The 19,117-nt window shown below is 44.5% G+C and overlaps 1 pseudogene; it reads right to left on the reverse strand.

Moving 5' to 3' along the window:
* The window catches only part of LOC140640142 (syntaxin-8 pseudogene), a 38,472-nt pseudogene extending 22,478 nt beyond the window's left edge, over window positions 1-15,994 (reverse strand).
* Between the last annotated feature and the right edge of the window lie 3,123 nt (window positions 15,995-19,117).

A 19,117-nucleotide genomic window follows, 5' to 3' on the forward strand; every position in this document is an offset into this window, starting at 1 on the left:
ACAGAAAGTAGAGCAGTGGTTGGGGGGTCAGAGGCAGGGGAGGGAGGGGAGAAAGAATGGGGAGTTCATGTTGAACTGATAACGGAGATTCAGTTTGAGAAGATGAAAACGACAGATGGTGAACAATGTCACAGGACACTGTGCACTTAAAATTGGTTAAAATGGTATATTTTATGTTATGCATGTTTTACCATAATAAAAAAAGAGGGGGGAAGAAATACAAGTGGGGACTCAGCCCAGATCACATCACTGCTGGGAGGAGGCAGCCAGGTGACTCAGTTCTCAGCCCTTAAGAGAGGTGTGTGTGTGTGTGTGTGTGTGTGTCTTTACACACGCACACACACATGCCAAGCATGCTGGGGGAGTTTGTGACCCCACAGGAGTGAAAATGAGTCCATAAATAGCATGATGAAGGAGGTGAGCATACTGGACCAAGCCATTTAATCTCTGGGTGCTCCCCATGACTAGTTCGGGGGTCATTCTGCATAATGCAGACCAATCGAGGGTTCTCAGCGGAAGCTGTTGTTTAAATGCCAAAGAGCCTGTGTAATATCCTTGGAGGGTTGAATGGGAGGCCTTTTCTCCATGACCTGTTCACAAATGCATTTGGCTTGTTCTATGAAAGCCTAGATTTTTGGAGTCCGAGAAATCGGGGCTAAAGTTCAGGGCCAGCCACTGTGTAGCCAGTCATAATGCACGTTTAAATGTAAATGCCTAAGATCAAAAGAGCGGTGAATGTGAAAATGCTTTCTGTAAACTGTAAAGTGCCTCACTGTCGTCTTTTATCCTTCCAATTGAGCCTGGCTATGGGAACAAGATAACAATGGATTTTAAAGAATTCATACAGCAGGAAAGTTAGCATAGATCCTAAAAAAACAAATTCAATCTGCATGACCTGTTTTAGGATTCTTCAGGCTTTGGAGGCAGCCCAGTAGCAATCACAGCTGAGAATAAAATCAAAAGTCCTAGGAGCCAGATTTTCTGAGAAAATAAATTCCATAGCCTTTGGCAGGAAGGGTTGGCCCAAGTTAAATCAGGTATTCCTGTAAAGAGTGGCTCATTAAAACTTTTTCAGTTATCAATATTGAGGCATATAGTCGTTTCTAATGGATCCTTACTTTTTTTTAAGATTTACTTATTTTAAAAAAGATTTATTTATTTATTTATTTATTTATTTATTTATTTATTTATTTATTTGAGAGAGAAAGAAAGAGCATGGGCAAGGAGGGGCAGAAGGAGAGGGAGAGAAAGAATCTCAAGCAGACTCCCTGCTGAGTGCAAAATCTGCCATGGGGCTCAATCTCAGGACTCTGAGATCATGACCTGAGCCAAAACCAAGAGTTGAGCAGACTCTTTGCTGACTGAGCCACCCAGGGGCCCCAGATTCTTATTTTTTTAATTCACATGCCATAAAACCCATCATTTAAAGTGCCTAATTCAGTGGGTTTTTTTTTTTTTTTAGTATATTCACAAGGTCATGTAATCAATCATCAATTACTATCTAATTCAGAATATTTTCATCATCCCAGAAACAAATCCCATTAGTAGTCACTCCTTGTTCCTCCCTCCTCCCAGCCCCAAGCAACCAGTAATTTACTGCCTGTCTCTACAGATTTGCATATTTTGGACATTTCATACAAATGGAATTATAAAATATATGATCTCTTGTGTCTGGCTTCTTTCACTTAGCATAATGTTTTCAAGATTAATCTATGTTGTAACATGAATCAGAATCTCCTCCTTTTTTATGATTGAACAATATTCCATTCATTGGTTGCACATTTTGATTGTTTCTACTCTTTAGCTAATGTGAATAATGCTGATATGAACACTTATGTATTACTGTGGTGAACGTGTATTTTTAATTCTCTTGAGTACATTACCAAGAGTGGAATTGCTGGGTCATATGGTAACTCTATGTTTAACTTTTGGAGGAACTATCAAATTGTTTTCCAAATCAGCTGTATCATTTTACTTTCCCACCAGTAATATCGAGTGAATTTCTTCACATTCTTGCAACACTTGAAATTGTCTTTTTTATTACTGCCATACTAGTAGGTGTGAAGTAGTATCTCATTGTGATTTTGATTTGCATTTTCCTTATGACTAAAAATGTTGTGCATCTCTTCATGTGCATATTGGCCATTTGTATATCTTCTTTGGAGATATGTCTATTCAAATCCTTTGCCTATTTTCAAAATTTAATTTTTTAATTTTTTTTTTTTTATGATAGTCACAGAGAGAGAGAGAGAGGCAGAGACATAGGCAGAGGGAGAAGCAGGCTCCATCACTGGGAGCCCGATGTGGGACTCGATCCCGGGTCTCCAGGATTGCGCCCTGGGCCAAAGGCAAGTGCCAAACCACTGCACCACCCAGGGATCCCCTATTTTCAAAATTTAGAATGTCTTTTTATTGTTCCATTGTAAAAGTTCTTTATATATTCTGGATATAAATCTCTTATCATATATGTGATTTGTAAATATTCTTCCTGGGGCACCTGGGTGGCTTGGAGGTTGAGCGTCTGCCTTTGGCTCAGGTTGTGATCCTGGGGTCCTGGGATCGAGTCTCACATCAGGCTCCCCACAGGGAGCCTGCTTCTCCCTCTGCCTATGTCTCTGCCTCTCTCAGTGTTTCTCATTAATAAATAAAATATTTAAAAATAAATAAATAAATATTCTTCCCATCATTCCATTGGGTTGTCTTTTCACTTTCTTGATAGCATTTTTGCACAATTGTTTTTCATTTTTTTGAAATCCAGTTTACTTTTTCTTTTGTTGCCATATTTTTCTTATCATAGTCAAGAAACCATTGCCTAATCCAATGTCACAAAGATTTGTTATTCTTTCTTCTGAGAATTTTATGTTTAGCTCTTTGATACATTTTTTAGTTTTGTATAAGGTGTGAGGTAGGGATCCAACTTTTTTTTTTTTTTTTTTTTTTTTTTGCATACAAATATCCATTTGTCTCAGGACCATAAGTTGAAGGACTATTCTATTCCTATTGAATTGTCTTGATAACAATGTCAAAAATGGGTCTTTCTTCTTTTCTAAAATAAGCATTTAAAGCTTTAAAATTCCATCCAAAAGATAAGTGAAAGGCATCAGACACAAAAGGCTACATAATGTAAAATTCTCTTATATGAAATGTCCAGAATAGGCAAATCCATAGAAACAGAATGTTGATTAATGATTTCCAGGGGATAAGGGACAAAGGAGTTAGAACTGACTGATAATAGGTATGCGATTTCTTTTGGGGATGATAGGAATATTCTGAAATCAGATAGTAGTGATTATTACTTTATTACATAGTGAATGTAGTGAAAAGCACCCAACTGCACACTTTAAAATGATGAATTTTATGTTATCTGAATTGTATCTCAATTTTAAAATGTTAGGTTAGGTACATGGGTATGCAGAAAAGCTAACAACTGTTACTTTATTGCAACTGGAATTTAACAGTAGTTTCTTGAGGGACCAGAAGATAATACAAATTATGGTAATGGTTGCATGACTCTGTGAATTAAAATCATTGAATTGTACACCTAAAACAGGTGAGTTTTATAATATGGAATTTATACTTCAGTAAATATTTTTAATAAGATTTTTTTTAAAACTTCATTTAAACTCTGCTTTAGCTTAATCCCATAAATTTTGATGCATTATGCTTTTGTTTTTATTCAATTTAAAATCATTTTAAATTATCTTTGCATTGTTTTCTTTGACCCATGGGCTATTTAAAATGTGATATTTTACTTCTAAATGTGTGGGCATTTTCCAAAAATCTTCCTGGCTTTTATTCTAATTTAATTATTTTGCAATAAAATTTTACACTTTAAAAATTATGAGGTGTGTGTGTGTGTGTGTGCATGTGTCCCAAATTGTAGTCTATCTTGATGAATATTCCATGGGACTTAAAAAGAAATATGTATTCTGCTGTTGAGTGGCATGGAGTGTGCTAAAAATGTCCACTTAGGATGGCGAACAAGTGTTCAAGTCTTCTAATTATTGTGCCTATTTGTTCCATCAGCTCCTGAAAGAGAAATGATGAAATATCAAAGTATCGTGGACTTGTCTATTTCTCCTTTCAATTCGGTCAGTTTTTGTTTCATGTATTGTGAAGCTCTGTTTGTGGGTGAACACACATTTAGGATTACTACACCTTCTTCACCTTCTTAAAAAACTTTTCTTTTTATCATTATGAAATTATCCATCTATATCCCTGATAGTATTCTTTGTCCTCAAGTCTTTTTCTATTAATATAGTCTAGCTTTCTTATGATAAAGGTTGGATGGTGCATCTTTTATCGTTCTTTTTCTTTTAAACTAATTTATGTTTTCACATTAAAAGTGGGTTTCATTTAATATGTTTTTTACCCATTTTAATGATCTCTGCTTTTTAATTTGGTCATTTGCATTTAATTACAAGTACATACAATGTACTTACAATCTGTTTGGCTTAGGTATAGCATCCTCCTATTTGTTTTCTATTTGTTCCATTTGCTCTTCTCTTTTTCATCTCTCACTGTCTTCTTTTGGATGGAGGGGTCTTCTTTATGACTTCATTTTATCTATATTGAGTTATTAACTATACTCTCATGTCCTATGTGCTATTGTTGTTAGATACTTTGTCTCTACATTATCAACTCCATAGTACTTTGTTATCACTTTTGCTCTAATATTTCAAAGAAATTTTTTTAAAATGGAAAATAAGTTTTATATTTACCCTCTTCTTTACCATTTCAGGCATTCTTCATTCTTTTATGTAGATCCAAGTATTATTTTCTGTCTGCCTAAAAAACTTCCTCTAACATTTCTCTAAGATTTCATGTATCTCTAAAAGTATTATGCCTTCATTTTTAAAGGGTATTTTTGCTGGATGCAGAATTCCAGGTTGATCAGTTTTTCTTTCAGCACATTAAAGATGTCATTCCATTGTCTTCTGGCTTGCATAGTTTGGATCAGAAGTTTGCCATTATCTTTGTGCCTCCATAAGATATATCTATATCAGGCTGCTTTAAAGATTTTCTCTTAAAAAAAATAATAAAAATAAATTTTCTCTTTCTCAGTAATTTTTAGCAATTTGACTTTCTTTGTTGGTTTTGTTTGTTCATCCTGCTGGGCTTCATTGTGATTCTTGGGTCTGTAAGTGCTTATAGTTTTTATCAAATTTGAAAGATATTTGGACATTTGTATTTTTCCTTTCTGCACTTCATTCTGGATAGTTTCTATGGCTATGTTTTTAATTTCATTTATTCTTCTTCTGTAGTGTCCAGTTTGTCTTAAATTTCATCCACTGACTTTTCATTTCAGATATTTTTTTTTTCATTGCCAGAAGTTCCATTTGGTTCTTTTTTAAGTATACATATCTCATTCATTCCTCATTCTATTCATGATTTTCTTGAAATCCTTAAGCATATTTTACATATTTATTATAGCTGTTTTCATGTGCCTGTCTGCTCATTCTACCAGTTCTGTCATTTTAAAGTCTATTTCTATTGACTGGTATTTTTTTATTCCTTAGTCATGGGTCACATTTTCCTGCTGCCTGATAATTCTATTGATTTTTCATTGGATGTCAGATATTTTATGTTACATTATTGTCTTGTTTTGTTATCTCTCTTTAAAGAATGTTGAGGGCGCCTGGGTGGCTCAGTGGTTGAGCATCTGCCTTCCGCTCAGGTCGTGATCCTGGGGACCCAGGATTGAGTCCCACATCGGGCTCCCTGCATGAAGCCTGCTTCTCCCTCTGCCTGTTTCCCTGTGCTTCTCTCTCTCTGTGCATCTCATGAATAAATAAAATCTTAAAAAAAATAAAATAAAGAATGTCGAACTTTTTATCTGGAAGGCAGTTAGGCTATTTATGGATAAGATCAATCCTTTAGAGGCATGTTTTAAGTTTTTTAGAGTTGGTCTAAATTGTCCTTAGAGAAAATTGCTTGAAAATACTAGTTGGCATTACCCTTACAGGGTCTCTACTACATGCCCTGAGTGATCCAACTGGTTGATATTTGAGGATTTATCAGTCCCATGTGAATTCTTATTCAGCTGATAGCTTCTGATCATTTTTTGCCCAGTCTTATGGAGCTTCACTCTGTGTACATCTTAGTATTAAGCAAATACTCAAGAGAACTTTATGCAGATTTCTGGAGTTTTTTTCCACATACACCCCACTTTTCTAGAACTCTGCCCCACACCTTCCATCCAAAGTTTCATTGATCTTCAGGTTCTGTCTTTTAACTCAGCAACACCACCAGACAGTTTGGTATTCCTTTTCCTGCTCTATACCAGATTATGTTTCTAATCAGAAACTGAGGCAATCACTGGACGCATCTCATTTATTTCCTTTATCTCAGAGATCACAGTCTTGTACTGCCTGTTATGCAGTATCTAAAGCCATCAATGTATCCATTTTGTTTAGTTTACTAGTTGTGTATGGTGGGAAAGTAAATCGGGATCCTGTTGCTCTGTCATGGCCAGAAGCAGAAATCTTAAGGCCTGATTTTGATAAAGAAATAGTGGTGAGAAAAGTCATGCCCAAAAGTCAGACACTAATGACTTAGCTGGGGATCCCAGGGTATATGGAGGCAGCAGGAAGATTCTAGCATCTACAAGCCATGCAGGAACAAGTAGGACAATGGAGAAAGGAAGAAAAGGTAGAGGCTATTAAAACAAATCTTACTTGTGTTCCCAGGTGCCTAGATAGTTTCCATTTGTTTCTCCAGATCTACTCTCCCCCCTTCACTCTGCCCCGTACCTTAGAGGATTAACCTTCTATACTGCATCAATAGGGCTCTGGTTTCTAGTTGTGCTCAGCCAAAGAGAGGTACAAGTGGGAAACTGGAAGGCAGGAAGATTATTTATTCCCCTAATTCCTTACCTGCCAAATCACTGTGACTGTGGATTGGTTTTGTTATTCCACCAGAGATCATAGGTTATAGGTTTTGTCAGGTACTCTTTCTAGGTTCTAGTGACTATTTTTTTTCTTTTGACTCTTCAGTTTTAGGGAATGGTAACGTCTTCTCAATGTTATTAAACCTTCAGTATCACACCACTTTTGTTAGTTCCCTTGAGCCTGATCAAACCTTGCTAAATAATCCTTTCGTTAAATTCTTCCCTTTTTCCCACATAGACCCTGATACTATAGAATTATTGATGTTGTCCCTAACTGAACAACGAACTGCCCACTAATCGTATGACTTTAGGCAGACCGTTTTCCGATATCTCCTTAGTTTGCCCATGGCCTAGCCTTGACTATGTAGGGCCTTATAAATCAGAAACTCAATTTCAGCAGACTACCCCACAGCAGCAGCCCTAAGATAATTAGTGCCCCCTCCCCAAACCTACCTTTTCTTTATTGTCTCCTATTCCCACACTGGAATTCCTGGTTTAGCTGCTGTGCCTCATAGGGTAATCCACATGCCTCCCTCCAGATCTTAGCAACAGATACAACCGGCTGAGGGCTAAGAAAGTAGCAGACCAAATGTAGACCACTTAATGAGGATGAGCATCATTTTGAGATCAAGGTCAAATTCATACAAGCTACTGAGCATTTGCCCTGGCCAGTAGGGCTCAATACACAAGGAAAAAAATTTTCCCTCCTAAGACATACACCCTAGAGAAGGCATTTTTATTTTGTAGCTAGAAAGACAAATAGCATGAATAAAGAAAAATGTTTTTAAAAATCGAAAATAATTTAAATTATAATTAAATAATAAAGAAGGAAAAGTCATGAGTTTTAAAAGGTTAGTTTTATATAAAGGTATTCCTGAGGTCAAGAAAGTTAGACAGGGCTGTGTACTATAGCCTCCCTCAGGCTACAAGAGATTTAGAAATGGAAATCAAAGGAAGAGTGGAAAAAATCCACAAGCAACAAGAACCAAAGAGTTAGTGGCTGTCTATCCTGATAGACATTAGGCCACACTGAAAACCATAAAAGTGAACACATAACCTTTGGGTCCAGCGTCCCCATCTCCCTGTCCTGAGAGGGGAAAGATGGTCTTCCACCCTTCTATGAAAACCCATTAAACCTACTTGCCTTCCTGGGGAAGTTATTTCTGCATAGTGCACCTTTTGTGTCTTCCCCTTGATCAAAGGAACACTTAAGGCCCCTTAGAGACTTCTAACATGACAGCCTATTCACTCTACATGGTTGATGTTTTTCCTAGAGTTTCACTTGACCCTTGCTTTAAATATAATGTACCTTTCCTCTGCCCATATTGGAACTCAGTGCCAACACCTCTGGAGCCACTATGTCCGAATTAACCCCTCTCTTTCCCTCTCTCTCTAGGGCCCCTTCCAAGATTTTGGGGAAGGTTTACACCTCTCTGGGAACCAGACCTCCTCACTCTTCAACTCTTACAGAGGCCTGAACATGATCGTGCATTTTCTTTGCAGAAAAGGCCAGTATTTTCCCATTATTTTGTTGACATTAAATGCAACCCAGACTTAACCTGAGAATGCACCCAGGCAGGTTGTTGGACTGGGTCTACCTAGGAGCTCTGGGATTTCCAAGTGAGTCAGCAGGCTCCTATAGTAGCAGGGCCCAAAGAATGGCACCCTTACCCTGCAGCCTCTACATAATGCCCCTTGTGACCTCGTCCTACCACTAGCTGTTATAACCTGACTCATGGCATCCCTCTGTGCAGTCTGGTTTCTGATAAGGAACCTCCATGAAAGACGTTTTGCTCACCCCTGTGCCAGCTACCCACACTACTGGTCCAAGGCTTGGAAAGTATAACCCTTTGACCCCTAACCCTTGACCCTGACCCTAATTCCCACTGGGCCTTCCCTGGGAATAGGTCTATACTTAACATTTTTTACTGAAGGGAGAAAAGAGACCGTGTACTCAATGATTTGCTATTGTCGGAGTAATTAATACTCTAAATGCCTGAGGAGGAGTGACTGACAGTTTTGAGGCTCTTTAACTCTTCCTATCCTCAAACTAATCTGAAGTGTGTTTTCCCTGCTTCCTCTAATTATGTTTCAGGCCCTTGCCGGTCCATGCAAGCCAAATTCACTTGGTCTTGGAAGGGATTTAGTTAAAGTCAACACGATGCCTTGCAGTTGACCAGTGTTGGCTCTGGAGTTCCCATAAAGAGGGACCTAGAGATGGAGAACTGGGTGATACAGGGGATTTTTCTTCAGGATATTTGTATAGTAAGTACTAAATTTCTGTTAGGTCATATGTTTATCTAAGACAGAGATAGGGCAGATAGAAGCCCCTCCCCTGCCGCCTTTCCCACAACCACCACTTGGCACCAATATCATAGTTGATAGTCTCTAAAATGATTCACCCCATCACTGGATTCTCTCACTTCTCACTTTATTTCTTCCCCTTTCACTCACTCAATCCCTGGCAAATCCCACTGGTCTTTGTCCTATTCACCCGTCCATCCATCCATCCATCCATCTATCCACTCATCCAGGATGGCAGCTCCTTCCCAATGGGAAGCAAAAGCCCCTTTCAGAAAGAATCCCTATTTTTTTTCATCCAGGCCTGTGGGGTCAACCCACTTTGGCTTCAAATCCCAAGTGATGCCAGAGGCTGCCAATGGGGTTACCACACTTCTCCACAGACACCTTTCTCCTCTTCTCACTCCCTCCCCATCTCTTTCTCTTCTACTCTTAAATCCCCTTTCTGTTTTCTCTTTTTTCCTCTCCTTTTTCTTCCTCTAATCCTCACCCTTTAAGCATACCCAAGGCAGCCACCAGGGATATTTTGTAGCCATTAAAACTAAAGCGGGGCAACTGAGCCCAATCTTAGAAAAGCTGGTAACTCGGGGCACCTGAGTGGCTCAGTGGTTGAGCGTCTGCCTTTGGCTCAGGTCGTGGTCCTGGGTGCTGGGATCGAGTCCCACATCGGGCTCCTCACAGGGAGTCTGCTTCTCCCTCTGCCTATGTCTCTGTGTCTGTCATGAATAAATAAATAAAATCTAAATTTTAAAAGAAAGAAAGAAAAGCTGTTAACTCCTCACTCACAGGTCCCCCTTTATCTTGCCACTCCCGGTGTGCCTGGGTGGAATAACCTGACCTTGCCTTCCCCTGCCAAAAGGGTGTGGATTTTAGGGTCTTGATGGGGAGCCCAGGGCACCCAGCCTTCATGCAAGGACCCTGGGCTGGTTGTAGCCCATCCAAAAGAAGAGAAAAATAAGCTCCCAACATGGAGAAAACTGCCTTGCCTCCTGTTGCTACTGACAACAAAACAACAAAGCCAGGATTTAATGGTCAGGCAAGACTAAAACAGTGCTGTCAGCAACCAGGGCCCAGCTAATCTCCTTCCAATGGTGACCTCGGTTCTGTGCACAGTGACAATGATTGTAACCAGACACAGCGCTCTCAGGTGTAGGAGACAGGCCAACAGCCATAACTCCACTCCCCTCTCTCCTCTTGCCTCTGGCAGACCCAATGAAGCTCAGTCTCCCCTAACTGGAGCACATGTGCTAGAAGTGGAGGGTGGTCAGCCTCAGACCTTCAGGAGGCTCCTCTTCAGAGCCACATTCCCAGTTCACATCTTTATTCCTTTCGTAAAGAAGGGATTATTAGGTCTGGAGCCTGGGCACCTGCAATGTTTCCACAAGCATGCCTTTAACGTGGCCCATCTTCATGCTCTATTATCCATTTACTGTCCAGGCTTCTAGAGCCCCATCTGTCCTAGAATTGCTGGCTTTAAGCTTGAGGGGCCTTGACAATCATCTGGCCTTGACCCTCTAGGAACAAATGAATCCTTGCTTGAGATCCAATCCTCCACAGGAGCCAGATTTCCTAAACACAGTAGTATCACAGGAGGAAGAGCCATTCTGATCTAGTATACAAGGTAGGGAACAAATGGATTCAGTCAACCCATATTTTGGGGGGCCACATGGCACCAGAATTTAGTGCAGATGCATTTTGATGAATGCAGACACGGTCCTTTTGCTCCTGAAGCTGTCTAGTGGTGAAAATAGAAATGGATGGAGTAACTAAAGTACACTGCTGTTTACCAAAAGGGAATATATACAGGGGTCCCGAGCCGAGGGAGGGTATAGTCAGGGAGGGGGTCCTCCTTCTTGGGAGGAGCCTTCCCAAGGAAATGGGATTGAAACAGAAAACAAGAGAATATTTTTCTCATTTACATCATCACCCAGAGCCTAGTACAGAGCCAGCACATGGTAGTATGCAGTAAATGTTTGTTGAATGAATAAACTAGGAAATGAACAAATATCTCCACATTCCCTGAGAACCCTTGGTTACTAATGGGATTTGGTGCTGGGTCTGTTAATGTACCCATACACCAAAAAATCTAACTAAACTTAAAGTCATGAGTTTTCAGTCTATTCATGATATGGAAGTGTTGCTTGCGGGTCCTTCCATTTTAGAGGTGAGTTTGCTGGGTCACAAGTAGGAAAGATGATACCCCTGAGATCCCACAGGGAGCCTTCCGGACTCCCCCCCTCCCCCCCACACAGATCACACCGTGGAGAACTCCATAAATGGACTCATTAAAGCAGGAAAGGCCAGCCTCTTGACAGGTGATTGGATTTAGATATGAAAGCAGAGATGGGTTAGACTCCTGTGCCCAGATGTCCTAACCACAGACAAGGGGAGACTAGCGCCATGAATCTACCCTCTCTTTCTCAGAAGAGGGGAAAGAGTTCTTGGAAATTACCATAAAGCATCCAAATGAGCAAATCCAAGGCCATTTGCTGTCAGGTTTCCCAGCAGGATTGTGGGCAGACTGACCAGCTGTCCCAGCCCCCAGAACTGTCTTAACTTCAAAGACTGGGCTCTCTATCCCTGAAAAAGTGCCCCTACTACAAACGCCCTGAAAGTATCTCAGACCTCAAAACTTGCCTGCATTAAGGTATTGCTCTTGGGTCTTGGGAAACCTGTCTCTAACACTCAGCAGTGAGGACCCCCTTCCCAGTCCCCCTCTAGCAAACACAGCTCCAAGAAGAGAAAGTGGAGCTAGTGACCCTGCTGGTATGCGTAGAGGCAGGGCTACCATATGTAGCCATGTAGGCTGCCCATTGCCCTCCCTCTGCTTGCCACGCTGTGCCCCCTGGCATGGCTGCCTCCACACAAAGGAAGGGGCGTCTTTTTCTCACTTGCACGTACATACCATGTGAGCTAGTGGTGACCCTGGGTGGAGAGCCCAAAGAATTACATCTGGGGAGAAAAATAAGCCAATCCATCCCTTGCTACCACCTAAATAGTCCAGCCAGGTGTTCCTCAAGCAATCAGATATGCTAATTGGACAGACTTCTTAGAAGGTAATAGAATATGATGGATAAACCAGTAGGCCCAGGAAGGCTTTATGTTTTATTTTTCTATGTCCTGAGTTCAGATGACAGTGCAAATTGAACTATTGAGATGTACTAAGGAAGGATCAAATGCCTTATTTCTGTTAAACTACTTTAAGGAGAGTAAAGATTTACAGTAAGTATATCCTCTCTGTGTTGGAAACACCAGGGGTTTGGAATCTTTCCCAGACACCGGGCTCTAGCTTCACTTACTTTGAGCCTGTTGGTCAGGAAGGAGGCCCCGAAAGATGAGGTAAAGTGGGCATTTTTCAGAAAAACGAGAGGAAATGGAGGGCCCAGCTTCTCACCAGAGAACATACTCCATACTCAGAATGATTAGCTGACAGTGTTGTCTGAATGGTGGCATAGCATGGGTGTGCTGCTTGAGAGGAGGATTGCGGTTTGAGCAAATGCTTGGTGGGTGCAGATGGGCCGTGGTCCCTCACTGATTTCTTTACAGCGCAGGGACGTGTCGCAAAGGCAACTCGTACCTGTGGGCAGGGGCAGCTACCCTGTCTCAGAAATGCTTTCCCGGCATGATATCCTGTGATATTTACCCATCTGCCCAGTCTTCCTGGAGGTTAGAAAACAAGCTATGGGAATGGAGCTAAGTGCTTGCTTTGCCAGCCGGGTCTCATCAACTCTCCATACATTGCTGAGATGAGATGGGGTTCAGAGAGGTTAAGCAACTTGGCCAAGATTATATAGCCAATAAGTCCTGGTGAAGTCAGGACTTGAACTCAGATCATATGGCATTAGTGCCCACACCTATTACCACCTCACAGGACAGGGATTTCCGGGTCTTTAAATGAAGTCAGGAGCCTCAGCTATAATGAAGAGGGAAGACACAGCTCCCCTGATCCTCAGTGCCAGCCAAGCTCTGCTGACACAGGTGACATTGATACAACTCCTGAGATACAATTCCCCCAGATGTTTCACCCGGAAGCAGGGACTGCCTCCTACTGCATGCCCAGTGTCTGGAGCCAAGTGGGGCTCACAGCTGAATGTTTATTGAAAGGATGAAGGAATTTCTCCAGAGCTGCCCTTGCTCTGCCTTTCCCCTTCCTCTCTCACAAACTCTGAGAGTGCACTGGGCTCAGCAGGGCCCCTGAGCAGGCACCAGGCTCTTCACACCACCGACCCTGGAGTGGCTTAAACACTCATGTCCTACAATGGACAGTTGGGGGAGGCCTTGAACATGTGGAAGCGTCCTTCATACAACGGGCTCTCAGCTGTTCCTGGGAGCTCCACTAATGAGTCCTGGGGTCACAGTTACAAACCTCCTCTGGCTCCCAGAGCTGTCGGTGTGTCCTCTCACTGGTTCTAAAGCCTCCAGAGGGACAAATCCAATCAGGAGATTTGCAACTGTCCCCTTGGCCCTGATCTCCTTCCCTTAAGTGGCCAGAGTACTGGGGGGGTTCAGACTCCCCCATGGTGTGGCTGGCTCCTAGGTGGGCCCAGGCAGCAGGGACTTGAGATACCAGGTATTAAATGTCAAAGATCAGAGGCCAAGCCATTTATGCACCTGGAGTTACTGTTCCAGCAGTTACTCTCCGTGTGTGTCACCTAGTGCAGCTTGGTGAATCTGTCAGTACCAGGGAGGGTAGGAATCAAATAAGACAGGCCCTACCCTCGGGGTGTCCACCATCACATGGGAGAGCTGAGTACATGTGCGACAATCAGCAGCAGTACAAGGTTGGTGTGTTGTGTGCCAGCTCAGAAACGCACGGCTCAGAAAGAACAGGTGCTGTTAGGGTACCTAGGGGGACAAAAAGAGAAACAGAACCCCTCAAAGTGACCACGCTGTCAGGAGTTCCTCTCTTTTCACTCTCCACCCAGCATTTCATTCCTGTTCAGTTACCTATTGCTACAAAACAGAACACCCTAAAACGTAGTACCTTAAAAACAACTCACTATTCTCTCTTATAGCTGTGCTGGCTGGGCTCAGCCAGCTGGTTCTCACTCAGGACCTCTTGCAGTGACAGCCAAAAGGTAGCTAGGGCTGGACTCATCCCAAGGTTCTGCTGAGCTGCACAGCCACGTGGGTATCACTCATTCACAAGGCTGGCAGTCATGTGAATCTTGGAGGAGAGCTCAGCTAGGTTCTTGATGACAGAACCTATTTCCAGCCTCTCTGTGGGGCCTGGACTTTTTACTGGATGGTAGCCAGTTATTAGAGCAAGTGTCCCAGGACTAAAGCTTCTAAAAGACCCAGACAGATATCAGAAAGCTTCTTATAATCAAGGCTTGGAAGTTCTAGAATGTGGCCCACTGTATTCTGTTGGTCCAGCAAGTCCCTATGGCTATCCCAGATTCAAGAGGTGGGAAACAGCACACAAACATCAGGAGGGAAAGGCTGGGGGCTTTGGAGACTGTCCCCCACCACTTCCTTTATTGAGCTTGGAGAGGGAGAGGAAATGAGCTATGGGCTTGGGAGGCCAGAAGGAAAAACTACTTTATCCCTGTGTCTAGAACAAGGTACTTCTTTCTCCAAGTCCCTCCTCACACGATTCTCTTAACTCAGATCCCAAGGTACATTCTTAGACTATATCCTAGGCCCAGAAGAATTCTGGGCCAGAATATGGAAGAGAGTGGAAAAAAACCACATACATCATTCTCTCACTGGAGAATGAATCTGCTACCTGACAGTTGCCAAGAAATTGCTTATCTGTCCTTCCTGCGATGTGGACTCTAAGGGACAGGATCTGGTGCCTATGACATCCCAGCAGCGGTTGCCCTGGAGACCTGGAAGTCAAGGACGGGAAGAGAGCTTCTTGCCAAGATGACCTCACAGAGATATCTCTTTGCTTTCTTGTGACCACCTGGTAACGAAGCTATGAAGGAGAGAGAAAGCCATAAATTCCTCAGATGTATGTACACAGGCAGAGCAGAGTAAGCTGATGCAGAGTCCTAGTGTACATGTCATGAGGTGTCCCTTGGATTCCTTCCACTCCCCTGACTTGCTCTGTTGGGGGCTGTCCATCTAACCTTGCTGGACTTGGGCCTAGGAGCTTTGTTTGCAAGGCTATAGAATCACCTGGTGGTTTGAGACCGCCCTTCCCATTCATCTGGATAAGTCAAGCATAATAAATCTGCAGTTAACCTCCCCAGCCTCTGCCTGTCACTCCTCATTACGTTCCAGGGAAAGGTGATCATTGCTGGTGCAAAGCAGAATGGAGTAGTCTGCACGTCCCGTCCGCCAGTCACTCCCAGTCTATGCTGCTGGAGAGACCTCCCCCAACCCAACAAAATGTGCTCAACAACTCCCTCCCTTCCTTCCTTCCTTCCTTTTTTCCTTCCTCCTTCCCTCCCTCTCTTTCTAGAAAAAAACCTCTAGCGCACAGATGAAGTTAATGACATTCCTTAGTTCATGACCCAATCTCATCTTTGTACCATGCACACTCTACCTCTATTTATTTAAAAAGATGAAATAAACATCGTCCAGCCCCCCACCCCAAACAGAAGTCAGAACCTTGAGCATAACCAACATCTCTTCCAGCTCCAAGCGACTGTAAACAGGAAGAGCAGCGGCCGGGCAGCCTGCGTACGCGGGAGCAGAAGCAGCTAGTCCTTTCGAAAGGTTGCACGGGCGTCCGGAGGCGGCGTCTTTTCGAAATGCCTCCATGTTCACGCGGCCCAAGGGCCCCATTAAATCCCCGCTCATTTAAAACCTGCGTTCCCAACTGGTGTATCATTTTCTCTTAAGGATCTGTGCTTCCTATAGAAACATGGAAAACGACTATTTCTTTTTTTCAATTAAACATGTAGCGGCCGGCGGATGAAAGGCTCCTTGTCCGTCCGCCGGGCCCGGGGAGCGGCAGGCAAGGGGTTAAGGCGGGCGCGGCGGACCCGGGAGGAACCCTCTCGGGAACCCGAGCGCGGCCCGGCCCGCCGCGCGCATGCGCCCAGCAGCCCGCGCGCCGCCGCTCCCGCTCCCGCTCCCGCTCCCGCTCCCGCTGCCGCCGCCGCTCCCCGCTCCCGCTCCCCGTTCCCCGCTCCCGCTGCACAAAGGCCTGCTTTGTTCCCCCGGCTCTGTTTTAAATATCTGACGACTGTTCCCCCCGTCCCTGCGCCAGTTCCCCGGGCCCGGCTGCAGGCGCGGCACAAGGGCGCATTGTGGGGCCGAGCGAGGGCCGAAGGGGGCTGGGGGCGCCGGCCCGCTGGGGACGCTCGAGTGTCGCCGAGTTGACTCAGCCATTTCGGTCCCGGGGCTGCGCGTCTAGGGGGGCGGGGGCGGGGGCGGGGGGCTCGTCCCCACAGTGAGAGTCTGAAAATGGGGAGTGGACAGAAGCGTTTCCAAAGCCCGCCTGGAAGGGGGCGCAGAGGCCGCCAGCGGGGCGCGAACCCGCGGAGTCAGCGCTTGGGTTCAGTCCGAAGCTGTGCACTGACAACGTGCGGGTCGCCCGGTCCCCTGGAAGAGTGTGGCATGGGCACTGCGGCGCACACCTACCCTAACGGGGTGGAGGGGCAGGGGGTGGGGGCGGCGGGACCCTGCCTCCCCGCAAGCTCGCGGCCCCACGCGGCGCCGCACAAAGGACATCGCCCCGGGCTTTGCGGCCTCCCGCTGCCCGCTGGTAGGAACGCGCCCTCGCGCCCTCGGGGAAATCACACCTTCGCGGGTTCGGCCCCTCCCTGCGGAGGGTAGGTGGGTGAGGACTGGGATGGGAGGGGAACAAAAGTAGGCTTTCAGCTCGCTGGAGAGCGGCCCCGCGCCGCGCCCTCCCTCCCCTGGCCCTGCTGCCGGCCCGGCGGCCTAGGACGAGCGGGAAGCTCTCCTTCCCTGCGCAGGTGTGTGTTGACCCGCGCGGCGGAGGAGGCGTCCTTGCACCGGGGAGGGGTGCAACGGGCACATCACAAAGGCCCTCCTCTCGGTCCCATTTTCTTCTTTAAGAGTAGGGGAACACTGCCTCTCAGACTAGGTCTTGGAAACCAAGCAAAACACGAAATGTGGGCCTTAGCAACTCGGGGAAAGTGTGTTTGGTCTTCAGTTTCATCAAAAGGAATTTTTTTCTTTCTTTCTTTCTTTCTTTCTTTCTTTCTTTCTTTCTTTCTTTCTTTCTTTCTTTTCTTTCTTTCTTTCTTTCTTTCTCTTTCTTTCTTTCTTTCTTTCTTTCTTTCTTTCTTTCTTTCTTTCTTTCTTTCTTTCTTTCTTTCTTTCTTTCTTTTTTTTACTTTCACTTGTGACCAAAGCCCCCGTACCTCTTAGAATCTTGAAGGGAAATTGTGGCCCTTCCACCCAGGCCAGGTGAAAGAGGAAGAACTGGCGTGGGAGGATTTGACTCAGAAGTAAAGGATTTGGTAGTTTTGTTGTGGTTGTTCTAGGCCGGACTGAGAGCCCCTAAATCCTCCCTCATGATTTGTTATAAATCTGAAGGTTGACCTATATTGCCTTGGTCACATTTCTAGTCGTGAAGACCATAAATATTTTCAGAGATGTATTTTTTTTTAAGTCACATTTTGACGCACATGTCACATGTTGTCTCAACTCACCAATGCTGTAAGCATTCGAGCTGAGAGCTCATACAGACCAACCTTCTTATTTTGCAAATGAGGAAGCCTGTCCACAACCACTCAGAAAGACAGGGCTGAGGTGGGCCTGGAGACCAGGTGTCCCATGTCCACAGTTGGATTCTGATTCTTTCTCTTCTGATGTGCTACTTAAGCGTGGAATAAAGACCAGGTTTTCACCTACAGCTTCCTCACAAATCCGTCCCACGTAGAGGATTCTGAGTCAAGAGCCTAAAGCTTTGAGGAAAGGTTCTTGGTATTCACACAGCCCTGTGGAGAGATGAAGAGCCTCTGCTCAGTATATCCCTCAGATACACACTAGCTACAAGCTTAGAGACCCAGTCACGATTGGCTGCCAAGGTTGCTGAGTGGCAGAGAAATCCTGGCTGTCTGTTTCCAGGCACTCTTTGGTCTTCTTAGGAATTTCTTCAAGCAGCATTAAGTGTCCTTTCACCACTCTGTTGGCCAGTGAGCCCCCTATCTCTGGAGATGATAACGGCCCCCCAGGCCCCCTGCCTGCAGATCAACCTGCAGCTGAGTTGTTTGGGAAAGTGTTTCCTAGAACTGACTTCTCTCTGTGATGAGTGTGCAGAATATGAAAATAAGGTGGTGGTCCCTACAACCCCTCTTCCCTCACACACACCCCTGCAGACTCGGAGATGTTAGAAGGGGTACCGGAGCATTTCTGTGATACAATACAGCCTGCTTGGAGAAAAGCCATCACCAACAGTGCCATTGCATGGCAGTGCCCCTGTGTCTGGGGAGGTTGTGGCAGGATTTATACCCCAGTGAGCTTCAGAGGGTGGGATCACTGTAGATGACCTCTAGCTTGTACCTTTCACTTTGGCCCACCCTCCTTTACCGTATATCCCGCCTTGACCTACAGCACCACCACCACTGCGACCCCTTCCTTGCACCAGCCATCCACTGATTTGAAGCTCTCCAAGGTTGGCAGATGAACTCACATTTCAAGCCATCACATGGGAACGCTGCCTGGTGGCCAAGTGTTTGGTTTCAGCAGCATCACCTTTTGACTGTTCAGCAGTGTTTGTGCAAGTATTTGCATATGTTATTGCATTTGGACCTTGTTATTTTATAAGAATGAGTGGAAAATGGGAAAATAAAGTGCTGATGCTGGTGATAAGAAGGGCAGGCCTCATAAACTTAATGTGATTGAGACAAAGATGGAAATCATTAGGTCCGCCGAAAGTTGGGGAATACATGGCCTCAGTCAGATGCTCCCTGGATTTAAGCCAGTCGCCTGTGCGTTCGATTGTGAAGGAGAAGAATACGTTGGAGAGCATATATGATATTCTGGACCTAACATGGTCAA

The sequence above is a fragment of the Canis lupus genome, chromosome 9, assembly GCF_048164855.1.
Source record: "Canis lupus baileyi chromosome 9, mCanLup2.hap1, whole genome shotgun sequence".
Lineage (NCBI taxonomy): Eukaryota > Metazoa > Chordata > Mammalia > Carnivora > Canidae > Canis > Canis lupus.